The 20,369-nt window shown below is 37.2% G+C and overlaps 1 long non-coding RNA gene across 1 annotated transcript in view; it reads right to left on the bottom strand.

The window, feature by feature from the left end:
* LOC135270199 (uncharacterized) overlaps positions 1-20,369 on the bottom strand; it is a 351,270-nt gene that overhangs the window by 107,960 nt on the left and 222,941 nt on the right. The gene's annotated exons all lie outside the window — the stretch shown is intronic.

Below are 20,369 nucleotides of genomic sequence, written 5' to 3'. Positions count from 1 at the left end.
AATTTCCAGTGTTTTTGGTAATATCTGATCATTGTTTGCTGCTCTATGTGTCTTTTAAAATAAGTGTTATTAATAGCCATTATTAAAATGTCAAAAAACAATAGCTGTTGGTGTGGATAATGGGGAAAAGGAAACACTTATACACTGCTGGTGGAAATGTGAATTAGTACAACCTCTATGGAAAACAGTATGGAGATTCCTTAAAGAGCTATAAGTAGATCTACCATTCTATCCAGCAACCCCACTACTTACTGGGCATCTTCCCGAAGGAAAAGAAGACATTATGTTAAAATGACACTTTGTAGTTCAGAACTAAAACAGATTTACAATAAAAAAACAAACCCATTCAAAAGTGGACGAAGGACATGAACAGACACTTTTCAAAAGAAGACATACATGAGGCCAACAAACATGAAAATATGCTCATCATCACTGGTCATTAGAGAAATGCAAATCAAAACTACATTGAGATACCATCTCATGCCAGTTAAAATGGTGATCATTAAAAAATCTGAAGACAACAGATGCTGGAGAGGATGTGGAGGGAACACTTTTACACTGTTGGTGGGAGTGTAAATTAGTTCAACCACTGTGGAAGACAGTGTGGCCATTCTCCAAGGACCTAGAAATAGAAATTCCATTTGACCCAGCAATCCCATTACTGGGTATATATCCAAAGGATTACAGATCTTTCCATTATAAAGACACATGCACATGTATGTTCATTCTGGCATTGTTTACAACAGCAAAGACCTGAAACCAACACAAATGCCCATCGATGATAGACTGGATAGGGAAAATGTGGCACATATACACCATGAAATACTATGCAGCCAAAAAAAATGATGAGTTCATGTCCTTTATAGGGACATGGATGAATCTGGAAACCATCATTCTCAGCAAACTGACACAAGAACAGAAAATCAAACACTGCATATTCTCACTCATAGGCAGGTGTTGAACAATGAGAACACATGGACACAGGGAGGGGAGCATCACACACTGGGGTCTGTTTGGGGGGACTAGGGGAGGGACAATGGGGGTAGGGAGGTTGGGGAGGGATAACATGGGGAGAAATGCCAGATATAGGTGACAGGGTTATGGAGGCAGCAAACCACATTGCCATGTATGTACCTATGCAGAAATTCTGCATGATCTGCACATGTACCCCAAAATCTAAAGTACAATAAAATATATATATATATAAATTAAAAAACGACACACATGTAAATTTATAGCAGCACAATTCACAACTGTAAAGATGTGAAACTGAACTAAAGGCTATTGACTAATGAGTGGATAAAGAAAGTATGGTATATACACAACATGGAATACATGGAAAGGAACAAAATAATGACTTCCACAGCAACTTGGAGAGATCTGGAGGCCATTATTGTAAGTGAAGTAAACAGGAGTGGAAAACCAAAACCCATATGTTTTCAATTATGAATGGAGGCTAAGCTATGAGTATGCAAAGGCATACAGGGTGATATAACGGACTTTAGAGACTCAGAAGGAAGAGGGTGGAAGAGGGGCTGGAGATAAAAATCTACACATTAAGGACAATATAAACTACTCAAGTGACAAGTGCACTAAAATCTCAGAATTCACTGCGATATAATTCATCCATTAGCAAAAACCACTTGTACCCCAAAAGCTATTGAAATAAATTAAAAAATAAAACCAGTGAAAAATAGAAATACTATTTTTCCACATATACCATCAGAGGACTTGCTATTTGACGACAGATTATTTAAAGGGAATTTGGGGCTTTAAGTTCATTAAGGCTTGTGCTCTTCTAATTAAACAACTTCAAACTTAAAAAATAAACAAATAAAATAAATGTCATTAGGGCTATGCTTTCTAAACAGTTTGACCAAGATAAAGTCTAGAATTATAATCAATCCAGTCCAAGCAGCATGCCCATAGTGGTTTAGAAAATAAATGATAGTCTTAAGAATAATAAGAAGGTTAAATAATCTCTACCATCCCATTTAGTTTTAATATTCTATAGGATTGTTTAAATTAAAATTTTGGAAAAAGGCTGGGTGTGGTGGCTCAAGCCTATAATCCCAGCATTTTGGGAGGCAAAGGCAGATGGATCACTTTAGTTTAGCAGTTTGAGACCAACATGGACAATGGTAAAGCCCAGTCTCTATCCAAAAAAAAAAAAAAAAAAAAAAAAAGCTGTGTATGGTGGCAGAAACCTGTAGTATCAGCTACTAAAGAGGCCGAAGTGGGAGCATCACTTGAGCTCGGGAGGCGGAGGTTGTGGTGAGCTGAGATCACACCACTGCACTCCAACGTGGGTGACAGAGTGAGACCCTGTCTCCAAAAAGAAAGCTTTAATTGAATTTTATTATTTAATTAAGTTAGAAATAATGATAATCGATTAATTTAAATAATTTAATTGTATTAGTTTATTTAAATAATAAGTAATAAAAAGCTGGAATTAAATCACATATAAAATTTACAAAAATATTTCACAGATAAAATTATTGTGATATTAAACAATACATATTCTCTACTTAAAATAATGCCTGGCACATAGAGACTATCAAAAAAGTTTGCTTTCCTCATTATTATTATTGATTGTAGCAATAGTTGCATTTGGAATTTGAAGTTAGTAAACCCTAGGTAAATTGGGTGAACTGGATTTGAACTGGAGTTCTCCTTCTACTAGGTGTGTGTAATCCGGAGAAACCTATGTAACAATTCTGAGTTGTATGTAGTCTGCTTACCTACAAAACGAGGATACTAGCCTGCTCATGATTGCTGGACAAATTTAGAAAGATACTGCCTGCAAAAACTAACAGTATTAGTGCCTCATAATAGTAGGAACCAAATAAATATTGCTCTTTCAATAGTTTTATCGTTGTTATTGTCATGTGGTCACAATATGTACATGAGGGTTTTTTGCTATATTCATTTTATTGAATAGGAAACTGAAGTTTATAGAGTAAAAATAACTTGAACATGTTCACTCAACCTCTTAAGAGGCAGAATTCAGATAATAAACTAGATCTACTGATTCTTAAGCAGACCAGTGTCCACTTAGGCAAAATTTCCTTGCAGAAGATGGTCCTTTCCTGCCATGGCTTGTTAGTGAAAGCCAATGAGTCTATGTACAAAATACTTTTGCTAATATGTTAATATTTTTGTTGGTTTCCAGAGGCACAATGCCTCAAACAAGCACTTTTCAGAAGTGCATATTATGAATCAAAACTTTTGTGATATTTAGAAAAAATAATGGAGGGGGATGGTGTCTATGTCTCAATGTGAGAATTGCTTCGTATCTTAATCACCTGATTTAGATTCACATATATATTAATATTTCAAAGGAGTCCTGCACAGAATACTTAAAAAAAGAAATCAAACTCTATTAACTCCAGATTTCCTGAAGTATTTGAACACAGAAACCTCTTAGGAGCCCACAGAACCCGTTTGGGGAAATACCACCTTCTATGATGCTCAGAATTTCAGATACATTGGCAAGTTGTTGGGAGAGATAACGAAGAACAAGATTGAGCTTTACTTTCCTTTCAAACTCCACAATGTATGTGGATACGTGATGCATCTGTATATGATCATATTGGAGATTATCAAATGTCTTGCTACAACTTTTGAAATACAAAAATGTGAATGACAGTTAACAGGAAATACTGGACTAATGTCAAAAACTGTAGGCTATTGTCCTAATTTTATAACTAACTGTACCTTAGGATACAGGTACAGTATCCTAACAGCTAGACTGCCTTGCATTAAAATCCTACCTTTACCATTTTACAGCTCTGTGACTTTGAGCAAGTCTATGATGTCTACAAGCCTCCACTTACTCATCTGCAAAATAAGGATAATAATAAATACCTTTCCAGGTTGCTACCAAGTTGATTGTAAAAGGGGGCTAATATCACCTACTTGAGATGGCCATTGTAAGAATGATGATAATGCATGCAAAATACCCATCAGAGATGAAGCATGTTAGACATCCACACATTTTTAGCTATAAGTATGACCACTTTAACACTTCTCATCTGCACATTTGTTTTTCAGTAAACGAGTTGATTCAGCACCTGCCCATCACTCAGTGTTGCTGCTCTCACCCTCATTTTTTCATTCATTCATTCTTTTTTCCTTTTATGTGTTAAATAGTTGATAACTAACTGTATACATTGGAAGAACCACAAGGCATAGATGAAAATGGTGTATTCCTGGCATTTAAAGAGTACACAATCCATCAAAGATAACAAATAGTACTCCAGATAGACATTGTTTAGGGCCAAAAGGGAGATGCGTAAGAGTTAGTATGAGAACACAGCAGAAGGGGGAAAATTAGTCCTTCCAGAAAGACAGAAAGGGACATTGGGAATGTTTCACAGAAAAGTCATCTTTGAAATAGACCTTAGAGGTTGAAGAGGTGCTCTCAAGACAAGAAGTTATGTCACTAAAAATTGCTACCATATATTAGTCCTTAAAATATACCAGGAATGTGTAAAGTTGTAAATTCAAGTTCATGGCAATCAGGACTGATAGTGATGTCCCCATCTTAACCATCTTGGTAAACATATTCTGAGAGATGGCTGGCTGCCTCATCCCTAAATGTCAGCCCTAGGACTGACATCACAATGTGACTGGGCTCCATAAATTATGTTTGCCACTTTTGTTTTCATTCTTTCCCAATTTACACTTTAAGATATTAAAAAGAAACTACACAGGTGCAGTGGCTCATGCCTGTAATCCCAGTACTTTGAGAGGCTGAGGTAGGAAGATCACAAGATCAAGAGATCGAGACCATCCTGGCCAACATGATGAAACCTCATCTCTACTAAAAATATAAAATGCAAAAATTAGCCAGACATGGTGGTGCACACCTGTAATCCTAACAACTCAGGAGGCTGAGGCAGGAGAATTGCTTGAACCCGGGAGGCGAAGGTTGCAGGTTGCAGTGAACTAAGATTGCGCTACTGCACTCCAGCCTGGGCAACAGAGTAAGACTCCATCTCATGGAAAAAAAAAAAAAAAAAAAGAAAAGAAACTACATGGCATGGCATCTGAGGAAGAAAATAATCATCAATGAAAAAAGGATAATTTCTTACTTCTCTGTTCATTTCCTAATGCTGTGTCTTCATTAACACACTGCTGGGGTCTGAATGTTTGTGTTTCCCCAAGATTCATATGTTGAAATCCTAACCCCCAAAGTGATAGCATTAGGAAGTGGGACTTTTGGGAAATAATTAGGTCATGATGGCGGAACTCCCTTGAATGGGATCAGTACCCTCATAAAAGAGGATCCAAAGAACCTTGCCCTTTTCACCATATGAAAACACAGCAAGAAGGCACCATTTTATAAGCCAGAAAGCAGGCTCTTACTAGACCTCAAATATGCTGGTGATCTGACCTTAGACTTCCCAGGTTCCAGAATTGTAAGAAATAAATTCCTATAATTTATAAGCCACCCAGTTACAATATTTTGTTATAGCAACCTGAATGGCCTAAGACATACATCTTTTCAAATTACAGTTGTCTTTAGTATTTATGTATGTGCCATTTTAGTTCCTTATTCTAAATTTTAACATATTTTATTTTTTTAAGCTGTGTTTCCCCTTTAAATCACAGCAAATACACAATTCATATGTTGCCTTTATTTTTGAAAAGAGAGGATGTTTTTCTGTGCCAGGTATGTGTAACACTTATTTTAGCTCATGTCTTCCACTTCATTAAGACTGAAATTAGACTGGCTTGCTTATAGTATTCCTCAAAGGGAATCACAATTTTCAGCGTGCTTACATTCCAAAATTCCTTTTTGGAGTTGATTTCTTGAGTTGGCTATTAAGTTGGCTCCCAGGTCTGGGTCTTACTTTGGCAATTACTCAGCTGCTCTGTACTTCCTCTCTTTTTCCAAGAAGATTTGGGAGTCATGGTGAAGGGCTCACATAGCAGCAAGTAACTCAGCTGGCTATCAAGGGAGCTTTACAATATTGGCCAGGCATGGTGCCTCATACTTGTAATCTCAGAACTTTGGGAGGCCAAAGCGGGCAGCTCACAAGTTCAGGAGTTTGAGACCAGCCTGGCCAATACAGTGAAACCCTGCCTCTACTAAAAATACAAAAATTAGCTGGCCATAGTTGTAGGCACCTGTAATCCCAGCTACTCAAGAGACTGAGGCAGAAGAATCATTTGAATCTGGGATACGGAGGTTTCAGTGAGCCAATACCACAACACTGCACTCCAGCCTGGGTGATAGAGCGAGATTCCGTCTCAAAAAATATATATATATATATAGCTTACTGCCCTTAAAATGTGGCTGTGTTTATAACTAGCACTTTTTCCTTTCTAGTCATCTCTTTTTTAATAATCCAAGGGGCTGAAAATTACTTTTTTTCCTATCTTATGTGTGCATCCTTTCAGCAAATATTTATTGAGGACCTACTGTGTGCCAGGTACATTTCTCTGCACGGGTGATATTCTAAGAGCAAATTCTAAGCAAATTACCTACTCTGACTTAGGTTTTTTTTTTAATATATTTTCATTTATAAAGAACTGGGGATAGAAATAGCTGCCTTGAAATCTTGTTAGAAGAATTAAATAAGACTTGTGCAGAAAGTACATAATAAAGTGCCTAACATACCACTAGTAATAATGCTATCCCCTTTAAGATGAAAAATAATATTAAAATGAAGCTTAGACTTCCTCTGGATGATACCAGAGCAAAATCATCCCCCTTTTTTTGAAGGTAAGAATAGTAGCGCTAGGAGACAGAAAATAAACAACCAAAAAATATTATGATAAGAGTATATAATGGCTAAGAAAACAAAGCATGGAAAAGTTGGTAGGGAGTAGGAGAGCTATGGGAGAACAAATTGTACATTGAATCATTGAAGACATGCCCACATCCTACTTCATAGTGCATATAATGACATCTGTAAAAATCAACAGGAAAGAATGCCGATAGGAACAATCTTTCCTACTTCATAGAGTTATATCAAAATGTATTTATAGGAAGAATCAGTCCTTGCATTTTTTTTCTTTTGGAATAATTTATTTTGTGCTTTCTATGAAAAAATATAATTCACTCTAAAAAGGTATAATTATTACGATGAGTATAAATTTACAGGCTCTGAGTAATAAACCAAATTTAAGGTGAGAAACATGCCATGGAATTTCAGTCTTGCTACCCGGGCTACCAGCTGTTAGAAACTGACATGATGGTGATCTCCAAATGGAAACTTGCCAAATGATAACTACAAACAAAGACATAGCCCATCGAGCTCAACAGACAACAACAACAACAATAACAACAACAGCAACCACCCCTCTGTTTCTTCATGGAAGAAATCTTCTGGTCCATTCACATTTGCTACAGAATTTGTACATCTAGAGGGGATTAACAGAATGGCTCTCTGGGCCCAGGTGTGCTTTTGGAATGAAATCTCTGCCCTCAGGTGGAAATTAAGAACAAAAAAGAGAGGTTGGCCAGTTGTTTAGGTAGAGCAAAGATTCTTGTTGCCTTGTGTCTTTTGTGCAAAGAATTATGGATATGGCTATTGGGCAGAGTTAACCTCAATCAGATTCATGAAAAGCCCATAAAATTTTTATGGGAGATGTACCAGCTTGGACTAAAAAAAATAGAATTCAAAATGAAGAGTCCACTAGTTCTCCAGATTTCAACAAGAAAAAAGCATGATGGTAAAGCTACCTAGCTACACACAGGGAAAACTAATTATATCTTAGTGGGCATAGACAGAAGCCCACAGCTCAGAGCCAAGAGCAAAAGAGAACAGGATAAAAGAATTACTTTCAGGAAGCAGACGTTGGTCCTAATATAAGAACATGTTTTATTCTAGAGTTGAAGAACCTGACAATATGGGCCCTTCAAACTTCATGCTGCAATTAGGATGAGACATTTGTGGGTCCTGTGATGGAGTTCAGCATTTTTTACACTTAATGTGAGAAATGTGAATAATTTGTGGCCAAAGAGCTAGCAATTTACCAAGTTTACCAGTAAACTGTGGTAAATTGCAAAACACAGCCATATTCTCCAATTTCTATCATACAAGCCTCTTTGCACTGTGACTTTGCCATTACTTTTTCACTTCTTACACTTGGGATGAACCATGATTAGCTTTCATCACTAGCATGTGGAGGAAGTAATATTGCATGACTTCCAAGCCAAGACCTCTAGAGTCATTGCAGCTTCTTTCCTCTTTCAAAAGCTGAGACCACCTTGCTGTGAAAAAGACCAGGATTAAAAACCATAGAGGAAGGGAGAAGTTGGTCATCTAAGCTATTCCACCCAACCCTTGTCATACATCAGGTGACTGTGGCTGCCTGAGTAAGCCCAAGTGAAATCTGAAGAAAACAACTCCATCAATCTACAGAATCATGAGGAAAAAATAAATTTTTTAAAGCCACTGTTTTATGGCTTAGCTTCAAGTTTGTTATTCACCCATAAATAATGAAAACACCATGTGACACATGTGAAATTACACAATGCTATCAGTTTTACCTTCTTTCCATAGATGTTAACATAATTAAAGGAAGTCCTGAGTATTTGAGTAAAGCTGAATAATAATGCCTTAATTTGTGCTGCTCAGTATTTTTCAAAATAACATTACATTCAAGTAATATTATTCAATATAAATTTTGGCCACAAATTTCTCAGAAAAAACATCTGCATCAGTAGTAGTAAGAAAGTGGTAAATAACCCAATAACTTGGTCAGCATGAATGAAAGGAAGGAAGGAGAAAGACAGAAATAACTCTGAACTGTCAACCAAAACAAAGAAATTGACTAAAATAAACATAAATATTTTTTACTCAAGTATAAAGCTTAAAGTAAGTTAAACCTTTATGTTACAGAAGCACAGATATCAGTGTTAGAAACATTTCAAAAGACATAGGATTCAACCTCCTATACAGAATTCAGGCCAGTGAGTATCTGGGCTTGGCTGAACACATTTAACAAGAAATAATTTGCTTTCTCACTAAGTAATATAGTTTATTCAATGCAGCTAAAAATGTTAGACTGTCCCTCTTTTGCACTGAAATCTGGCAAGTTCATAAAGAAAAAATCTCAGTAAGACTTACATTTATCTAAATCAGAGTTCCCCAGATGTTGGCCTCAAATACGATTGATCAGACCCTCCTGTGGTGCTGGAAAACAGGTACATTCCAAGTCCATTTACCTTGACATGCTAAATCTAGATCCCATAAGTTTTCAGTTGTGTGCTAGGTCATTCTTATGTGCAGAACCTCTGCCTTATACTTTAAACTCTTCAAGGATAGATACAACATCCTATTTGTTCTTGTATTTCCAGCTGTTGGCATACTCATTGGCATATATGGGAATTCAACCATTTTTCCCAAAGACAAGTGAATGGAAGAGTAAATGATGAATGAAAGCCTTGTTGGCTCTCAGAGTTGAATAACGTCATGTCTCATCAGTCTCTGCTTCAGTTTAGATATGCATTATAAATGGAGCCAAACCACATACATGACTGTAGGCAGGTTAAATTTTAGAGATGTGGCCTAATACCAAATCCCGGTTCCTAGCACAGGGTAGGTAGTTAACACACAGTTGTTAAAAGATTTTGTTCTGAAACTTTTGCTAGTCTATTTTCCATCATTTGTCATAATATACTCAGAATAATGGATTTCTGTTCTGATAACTAAGACTTTAGTTAATCTTTTGGTTTGACAAACTGTCTATGACTCCAGTCCTTTTGTATAGGGATTTGTCAATCTCTTTCCAAAACTGTCAGATGGAACACCTGGCCACGAAAGTACCTAGCCCAGTGGTTGAGTTTCTTGGAACTGCTGCCTGACTCCCTTGTAGCTGCCTTTCCAGACCCAAGTGGCACATACTCTTGCACATTCCATTTCTGTGATATATTCCTCAGCCCTTCCTGAGGGTAACTGCTAGCCTGAAACCATTGTCTATTCCTATTTCTTCATAATATCATTCCCCAACTCCCTCTGCCTTTCATTTATAGCCCATCTTCAGATTCCAGATCCTGTTACCTGAATCTTTCCTCTGATGTGGAATATCATCATATTTGACTGCTTTATTGGTTTCCAGTGTGTGGACCAGAGTACAATGTCCCTTGCGAATAATCAAGTGGTAGGAAATCATTTCTCTAATTTGATCTGGAAGCTGAGAATTAAAACTAATTATGTCCCCATTCTTCTTTTCTAGTTGTGCTTGGACTTTGGGTCAGACAAAAATGAACTTGAAAGCTGGCTGTACCATTAACACCTAAAAATTACTTAATTCCTGTAAATAGCACTCTCATCTGCAAAATGGGAACAACATTAGTATTTCCTCATTAGATTGGTGTCAGATAATGTGTTTTGCACACTGCCAGGTACAGAGTAAATTCTTGGTAAGTGGTAGTATATTAGTCTTACTTAGCATTGCTAGAAAGAAGTACCTGAGACTGGGTAATTCATAAAGAAAAGAGATTTAATTGGCTTGTGGTTCCACAGGATGCAGGAGCATGATGCTGGCATCTTCTCAGCTTCTGGAGATGCCTCAGGAAACTTAATTTACAGTCATGGTGGAAGGTAAAGGGGGAACAGGCATGTCACATGGGCCAAACAGGAGCAGAGTGAGAAAGTGAGGATGCCACAGTTTTAAACAGCTGGATCTCACAAAAGTCATTCTCTATTGTGAGGATCGCACCCAGAGGATGATGCTAAACCCGCCCCAATGATGCAGTCACCTCACACCTGGCCCAACCTCCAATACTGAGGATTACAATTCAACATGAGATTTGGGTGGGGACACAGATTCGAATTATATCAGATAGTACTGTTAGGACTCTGTATGGATCCTCTCCAGAAGTTCATCATCTAACATATGGCAACAAAGTGTTAGGAAACAGTGCGGGCATTTTTCAGTTTCTTCTAAGATAAGAATGCATCTGTATCATCCCTAGTGCATAACTGCTCTTACCTAAAAATAGAACACCTTCTGCTTTGTGTCAGGAACTATCATTATTCCATTAGCAGCTTTGCTGAAAGCCACTGAGAGCTCAGCAGAGCCACTGTTTCTGCAGGTTGCTCTTTGACCCCATAAAGGATCACAGGGGCTGAATTTCATTCCACTCTCTGTTACATCATGCCACACATCCCTCACAGCTCTCCCTGTCACTTACAGCTCATACCTTATTAATATACGTATTTCTCCTTGCTAGATAGGAGAAAATCATAGAAACCACCAATGTTATGCTAATGATAACTGATCAATCCATTCATTCATTTCAAGGAAGTGATTAATTATAAGAAGCTTACAAACATATGGAAAAAACAATTTATGCTGGTTAGGAAATTTACATTCTGGTTTCTCCCTGTGAAAAGAGAGACAGATGACAGTTCAGGCAGCCATGGCTAGTAGTTTGTGAAATTTGGCTCTGATGCAAAGGCTAATTCAAAAGGGAGCTGCTTCCATTTTTTCCCTCTAACTTTAGGAATCATGAATTAGACTAGGTGAAGAAATAATGTAAAGCTTAACAATGGTGAGATAAAAATAATGATGATAAAAATAACCACAGATTTACATTTGCTGGGTATTCACTATGTATCATCCACTATATTAAGGGAATAAGGTATCCTAAGGCACTTAATTTGCCGAAAAGTTAAGAAGTAAATATTCATATTCCACTATATAGAAGGGGAAAACTAATTCTGAGAGGTTGAGCATTATGTCTAATGCCTCCAGTGAATGGGTGCCAGAGCCAAGATCCTAGCACTGATTATCTGGCTTCAGAGCCAGGCATGGGCTCAAGACCAGCAAATTTTTTCTATAAAAGTCCATATAGTAGATATTTTAGTCTTTGTGGGCCATACTTTCTTTGTTACAACCACTAATTCTACTGGGATTATGCAAAAACAGTCACAGACAATATGTAAATGAATGAAACAAAATGTAAAAAAACTTCAAAGAAACAGGTGTGTAGCATACTCCTGTTCAACACAATGAATGTACCGAGCTTCATCAAAGTAACTGGCAGTCTCTTACAAATTTAAAACTAGATGGGCTTTGAATGAAGATTCTGCCTTCTCATCACCTTATCAGCCTTCTCCTTTGGCCCCAGGCAGTGGGATGAGCCTTGAAAGAGAAGCTGTAATGTTTACTTTTGCTCCAAATGAAGCCAATGGAAACTTGGCCCTTGACCAGTAGCCTTTCAGCCTGGACAAAGCTGGGTCAGAGTGAATGTATTCGTCCCATCACCTTCCATTTTGGGGTTAACTTTTTTACATTTCCTAGCAAAAAAAGAATGAGAAATAAATGAATACAGATACTTTCAAACTCAAATTCTTGTATGGCCACCCCAATAGGAGAGTAACAATTCTGATAAACTCTTTCACCTCGCTATTAGATACTGTAGCAGAACTACTGAGTAATTAATTGATCACTATTTATTATAGTGCCCTGCTTCCTGATGAAGTAATCAGTCACTACTAAGTAGAGAGGCTGTGTCATGCAGTGAATGGACTCTGGAGCCAGACCACCTGGGTTCAAATCCTGGTTCTGACATTTGATGGCGATATGACCTTGGAAAAATTAACTCATTTTTCTCTGTCTCCACTATGTATCTGTAAAAGGAAGATAATTATTAAATCCATAAGGTTAGGTAAGAATTAAATGAACTAATATATGCATATTAAGTGTTTGGAAAAGTGCCTGGTACAGAGCACACACACAATAAAGACTAGCTATTTTTTATTAAAGAAACCGGGGGAAAGAATTCTTAATTTTTCCATTTTTTTTTTTTAGTAAGGAAGTAATGATTGAGCTTATAATCTGAACAATAGTTTTTCTGAATAAGACACAGCCCTGTCCCTTAAGGAGCTTAAATCTAGTAGCCATTATAGCTTTGAGCTATTTCAGAGTGACTTTGGAAAAATGATGTGCCAGTTGCATTAAAACATTATAAGTATAATTGCTTTAATTCAGTTTATATTCCTTGGTATATATCAGAAGCATCTATCAAAAGTCTCATGTGTGCATTTCTGGAATATAGTGAGGAAAACATAAGACAGTATATCTCAGGTGGAGAAAGAACTAGAATAAGATTCTAAAGTGAAATATAAAATCAAAAGCTATCAGAAGAAATACTGAGGAACTGCAATACATAATAATCATTTACTTAGACTGCAGTTAAGGTTATGAAATTATGGTAGCCTCATACCCTTGAATGGATTAAATTCCTTTATGATAAGTTATAAGTGATTTTCATCCCTAGGTGAAACTGGAATCTAGTGGTATCCAAAGCTTTTTTGTATGGCAGTGGTTAAGAATTATGCTGTTTACAAATACATGTAACCTTGAGTAAAAATCATAATCTGTAAGGTGATTTTCTCATTTGTAAAATAAGTATTCAAATAGTAATGGCTGTCTCATTGCATTACTGTGCAATGTAAATGAGACAGTGCGTGTGAACTACTTAGCATGGGGCTAGTTATAGAGTAACTGTTTTTTTTTTTTTTTTTTTTTTTTTTTTCAGACAGTCTCACTCTGTCACCCAGGCTAGAGTGCAGTGGCACGATCTCAGCTCCGTGTAATCTCCACCCCTGGGTTCAAGTGATTCTCGTGTCTCAGCTTCCCATGTAGCTGGGAGCACAGGCACAAACCACCACACCTGGATAATTTTTTGTATTTTTAGTAGAGATGGGGTTTTGTCATGTTGGCCAGGCTGGTCTCAAACTCCTGACCTCAGGTGATCTGCCCACCTCGGCCTCCCAAAGTGCTGAGATTACAGGCATGAGCCACCGTGACTGGCCTAGAATGAACTTGTTAAAAAAGTGTTTATTATCTTTCCCCACAGAGCTCAGAAATGTCTATTATCTAGAGTCTTTATCACAGAGGAGTATGTCCTGTATTATTCAAGCCGCTTTAGCTCCTAAAGGGGACATATTAAGAACAATTGGATACTGTGGCAGCTGTGAAAACATGCTGCTCAGAGCTCTTGCTATGGGGAATATGATTAACAGCCCCAGAAGCTTCTGAATTTATTCCCCACATTCATGCCAAGGCTCCACCTTCTGTGGGTCACTCCCAGCCAGTGGCAGAGCAAGATGAAAATACTAATACAGGCCCATTCTGTGAGACACAGAATTCTTTGAACCAAAGTGCCTCCAGCTTGTAGATGTCTCATCAGCCTAGTCAACACTTTCTTTGAGCTATTATAGAGCCTCTAGACTGAAATTCTCCTTGCCCTGTGCTCCTTCTTCACTCTCTTGCACAAATGTCAAGCCTGCATGAGGGATGGAGGTTCCTCTTCCTCCTCTGACTCCCCACCTGATACTTCACAGACATTTCCTCCAATAAATCCAGCTGAATTTTATCTTAGCATCTACTTCTTGTAGGATCCAAAATAATACAGACACTCAGAATTTATTTATACAGATCCTGACCTAGTAGGGTTTATTTGCCTTACCCTTATTCCTGGCTGTATTTTTCAACTTTGTTCTATTAATTACTCCATATAAACCGACTCCATTGGACACATGACAGAGCTTTCAAGACTACGACTTCTGCTGCAATTCCAAGTTAGAATGGTATCTCTCTGCCAGAAGTCAGTGCTTCTATTTCTTTGATCAGCAATATCGTTATTCCCCCTCACCCACACACAGCACAGTGAACGGTGAACACTGGCCCTTCTTTTGTAACTTCCCATTGGCTGCCTCAGCTCTCTAATGAAGTTTTTCTGGGCCTCATGGTAACCTTTCAAAATGGTCTATATAAATCATCTAATAGGAGATACCCGATTTCTATTTTTTAATCATTATTATACTTTAAGTTTTGGGATCCATATGCAGAATGTGCAGGTTTGTTACAAAGGTATACACATGCCATGGTGGTTTGCTGCACCCATCAACCCATCATGTACATTAGGTATTTCTCCTAATGCTATCACTCCCCTAACCCTTCACCACCCCACCATAGGCCCCTGTGTGTGATGTTCTCCTCCCTGGTCCATGTGTTCTTGTTGTTCAACTCCCACTTACGAGTGAGAACATTTTTTTTAACTTTAAGTTCTAGGGGACATGTGCAGATCATGCAGGATTGTTACATAGGTATACACAAGCCATGGTGGTTTGCTGCATCCATCCCCTCATCATTACATTAGGTATTTCTCCTAATGTGATTCCTCCCTAATCTTGCCATGCCCTGCTAAGCCCTCCCCTAGCCCCTGACCCCCCAACAGACCCCAGTGTGTGATGTTCCCCTCTTTGTGTCCATGTGTTCTCATTGTTCAACACCCACTTATGAGTGAGAACATACGATGTTTAGTTTTCTGTTGTGTCAGTTTGCTGAGAATGATGGTTTCTAGCTTCATCCATGTCCCTGCAAAGAAGATGAACTCATCCATTTTTGTGGCTGCAGAGTATTCCATGGTGTATATTTGCCACATTTTCCTTGTCCAGGCTATCATCGATGGGCATTTGGGTTGGTTCCAAGTCTTTGCTATTGTAAACAGTGCCACAGTGAACATATGTGTGCATGTGTCTTTATAATAGATTGATTTATAATCCTTTTGATATATACTCAGTATTGATATTGCTGGGTCAAATAGTATTTCTAGTTCTAGATCCTTGAGAAATGGCCACACTTTCTTCCATAATGGTTGAGCTAATTTACACTCCCACCACAGTGTAAAAGACAATTTTACACATCCTATTTCTTCACATCCTCTCCAGCATCTGTTGTCTCCTGATTTCTTTTAATGATCACTATTCTAACTGGCATGAGATTGTATCTCAATGTTGTATCACAATGTGGTATTGATTTGCATTTTTCTAATGGACAGTGATGATGAGCATTTTTTCATATGTTTGTTGGCCACATAAATGTCTTCTTTTGAAAAGTGTCTGTTCATATCTTTTGCCCACTTTTTGATGGGGTTGTTTTTTTCTTGTTTATTTGTTTTAGTTCTTTGTAGATTCTGGCTATTAGCCCTTTGTCAGATAGGTAGATTTCAAAAACTTTTTCCCATTCTGTTTGTTGCTGGTTCACTCTAATGATTGTTTCTTTTGCTGTGTAGAAGCTCTAAGTTTAATTAGATCCCATTTGTCTATTTTGGCTTTTGTGGCCATTGCTTTTTAAGTCATGAAGTCCTTGCCTATGCCTATGTCCTGAATGGTATTGCGTAGGTATTCTTCTAGGGTTTTTATGGTGTTAGGTCTTATGTTTAAATCTTTACTCCACCTGGAGTTAATTTTTGTATAAGGCATAAGAAAAGTGTCCAGTTTCTGCTTTCTGCACATGGCTAGCCAGCTTTCCCAACACCATTTATTAAACAGGGAATCATTTCCCCATTGCTTGTTTTCATCAGGTTTGTCAAAGATCAGATGGTTGTAGGTGTGTGGCTTTACTTCTGAGCCCTCTCTTCTGTTCCATTGGTCTACATCTCTGTTTTGGTACCAGTATCATGCTGTTTTGATTACTGTGGCCTTGTAATATAGTTTGAAGTCAGGTAGCTTGATGCCTCCAGCTTTGTTCTTTTTGCTTAGGATTCTCTTGGCTATGCAGGCTCTCTTGGTTTCATATGAAGTTTAAGGTTTTTTTTTTTCCAGTTCTGTGAAGAAGGTCAATGGTAATTTGATGGGGACAGTATTGAATCTATAAATTACTTTGGGCAGTATGTCCATTTTCATGATATTGATTCTTCCTGACCATGAGCGTGGAATTTTTTCCATCTGTTTGCATCTTCTCTTATTTCCTTGAGCAGTGGTTTGTAGTTCTCCTTGAAGAGGTCCTTCACATCCTTGTTAGTTGCATTCCTAGGTATTTTATTCTCTTTGCAACAATTGTGAATGGGAGTTCACTCATGATTTTGCTCTCCATTTGTCTATTATTTGTGTATAGGAATACTTGTGATTTTTGCACATTGATTGTGTATCCTGAGACTTTGCTGAAGTTGCTTATCATCTTAAGGAGATTTTGGGCTGAGACGATGGGGTCTTCTAAATATGCAATCATGTCATCTGCAAATAGAGACAATTTGACTTCCTCCTTTCCTAATTGAATATATTTTATTTCTTTTTCTTGCCTGATTGCACTAGCTAGAACTTCCAGTATTGTGTTGAATAGGAATGATGAGAGAGGGCACCCTTTCCTAGTGCCAGTTTTCAAAGGGAATGCTTCCAGTTTTTGCCCATTCAGTATGATAGCAGCTGTGGGTTTGTCATAAATAGATTTTATTATTTTGAGATATGTTCCATCAATACCTAGTTTATTAAGAGTTTTTAGCATAAAGGGCCGTTGAATTTTGTCAAAGGTCTTCTCTGCATCTATTAATTGTGTGGTTTTCGCCTTTGGTTCTGTTTATGTAATGGATACATTGATAGATATGCATATGTTGAACCAGCCTTGCATCCCCAGGATGAAGCCTACTTGATCATGATGGATAAGCTTTTTGATGTGCTGTTGCATTCATTTTATCAGTATTTTATTGAAGATTTTTGCACTGATGCTCATGATGGATATTGGAATGAAATTTGCTTTCTTAGTTGTATCTCTGCCAGGTTTTGGTATCAGGATGATGTTGGCCTCATAAAATGAGTTAGGGAACACCACAAAGATATTCCTTAAGAAGAGCAACCCCAAGGCACATAATCATCAGATTCACCAGGGTTGAAATGAAGGAAAAAATGCTAAGGTCAGGTTACCCACAAAGGGAAGCCCAAAAGACTCATAGTGGATTTCTCGGCAGAAACTCCACAAGCCCGAAGAGAGTGGGGGCCAATATTCAACATCCTTAAAGAAAAAAACATTCAACCCAAAATTTCATATCCAGCCAAAATAAGCTTCATAAGTGAAGGAATAAAATACTTTATGGACAAGCAATTGCTGAGAGATTTTGTCACTACCAGGCCTGCCTTGCAAGAGTTCCTGAAGGAAGCACTAAAGATGGAAAGGAATAACCAGTACCAACCACTGCAGAAACGTACCAAATGGAAAAGACCACTGACACAATGATAAAACTATGTCAACTAACAGGCAAAACAACCAGCTAGTATCAAAATGGCAGGATCAAATTCACACAAGACAATATTAACCTTAAATGTAAATAGGCTAAATGCCCCAATCAAAAGACACAGACTGGCAAATTGGATAAAAAGTCAAAAGATCCATTGGTGTGCCATATTAAGGATATGCATCTCATATGCAAAGACATACATAGACTCAAAATAAAGGGATGAAGAAAGATTTATCAAGCAAATGGAAAGCAAAAAAAAAAAAAAAAAAAACAGGGGTTGCAATCCTAGTCTCTGATAAAATGGGTGTCAAACCAACAAATTTCAATAGAAACAAAGAAAGGCATTGGCAAAAGGATCAATGCAACAAAAAAGCTAACTATCCTTAATATATATGCACCCAATACAGGAGCACCCAGTTCTATAAAGCAAGTTCTTAATGATCTTATACTCCCACACAATAATAGTGGGAGATTTTAACACTCCACTGTTAATATTAGACAGATCAATGAGATAGAAAATTAACAAGAATATCCAGGACTTGAACTCAGATCTGGACCAAGCAGACCTAATAGACATCTACAGAACTCTCCACCCAAAATCCATAGAATATACATTCTTCTCAGCATCACATCATACCTACTCTAAAATTGACCACATAATTGGAAGTAAATCACTCCTCAGCAAATACAAAAGAACAGAAATCATAACAATCAATCTCTCAGACCACAGTGCAATCAAATTAGAACTCAGGATTAAGAAACTCACTTGAAACTGTACAACTACGTGGAAACTGAACAACCTGCTCCTAAATGACTACTGGATAAATAATGAAATGAAGGCAGAATTAAAGATGTTCTTTGAAACCAATGAGAATGAAGACACAACATACCAGAATCTCTGGGACAAATTTAAAGCAGTGTCTAGAGGGAAATTTATAGCACTAAATATCCATATGAGAAGTGAAGAAAGACTAAAATTGGCATCCTATAGTCAAAATTAAAAGAGCTAGAGGAGCAAGATCAAATAAATTTAAAACCTAGCAGAAGACAAGAAATAACTAAGATCAGAGCAGGACTGAAGGAGATAGAGACACAAAAAAACCCTTCAAAAAATCAGTAAATCCAGGAGCTGGCTTTTTGAAAAGATCAACAAAATAGACCATTAGCCAGACTAATACAAAAGAAAAGAGAGAAGAATCTAATAGATTCAATAAAAAATGATAATGGGGATATCACCACTGATTCCACAGAAATACAAACTACTATCAAAGATTACTACTAACAACTCTATGTACTTAAACCAGTAAATCTAGAACAAATAGATAAATGCCTGGAAACTTATACCCTCCCCAGACTAAACCAGGAATAACAGACCAATAACAAGGTCTGAAGTAGAGGCAGCGATTAATAGCCTACCAACCAATAAAAGTCCAGGTCCAGATGGGTTCACAGCCAAACTGTACCAGACATAAAAAGAGGAGCTGTTACCATTCCTTCTGAAATTATTCCAAACACTACAAAAAGAGAACATTTTTTAATGTTGCTTACTAAATGTAAGACCTATAGGGACAAACTCTTCATTACTGGATTTAAGAAGGAACTTAGACATTAACTTTTCTAATCATGATTTTTCACAGATGAAGAGTCCAAGGACAAAGATACCAAGAGACTTTCCTGAGGTCAAGCACAGAATGGAAATGAGACAAAAAAAAAAAAAAATTGTTGTAATCCCAAAGAAACAAGAAGCCTAAATAACAGATGCAGCAACTTTCTGAAGAGCTCCAGCACCCACAAATGAAGAAAATAAAAAGGAATTTCAAGATGGCATGTGGGGACAAGGGTTCTGAAAGAGAAAAGATTGTATTGCTTTTAAGGGGTTTTATATAAAAAAAGGAAAACCTGCTAATAAAAATTACAAGAATAGTAACTTGGAAAATCAAGTGCTTAATAAATCAATTTTAGACATTACAGGTTCTTGCCTGAATATTTGGCTAACGGCTCAAATATAACAATGAGTGTTCCAATAATCACCACATGCAAATATAGCCACATAGGCCTTCCAGGTAAGGAGAATGTAATTTATATGAAAGGACATTATTCTTTTTCTAACAATAAAAGTGGATCATTTATCTTTGAAACTGTTATTTTTTTCTAAAAACATAATAAATACAATCTTTTTTCCCCTAGAGTTTATCTTTTTGTCTTTGTTATGTACAGCTCTCGACTTCAACATTAACCATACAGTAGCACAAGAAAAATTTCTTCCATGAGTGTAAAATATGATTAATTTCTTGATGTTACATTGGTGATTTTCATTTCTTAGACCAATAATCTACAAACTCTAATGAGCATATCACACAGAGCTATCAGTAAAAATTTTTGA

Source organism: Aotus nancymaae, unplaced genomic scaffold (genome assembly GCF_030222135.1).
Source record: "Aotus nancymaae isolate 86718 unplaced genomic scaffold, 86718_ANA_hifiasm-v0.15.2.pri h1tg000059l, whole genome shotgun sequence".
NCBI classification, from domain to species: domain Eukaryota; kingdom Metazoa; phylum Chordata; class Mammalia; order Primates; family Aotidae; genus Aotus; species Aotus nancymaae.
This window is presented reverse-complemented; position numbering and strand designations above follow the sequence as displayed.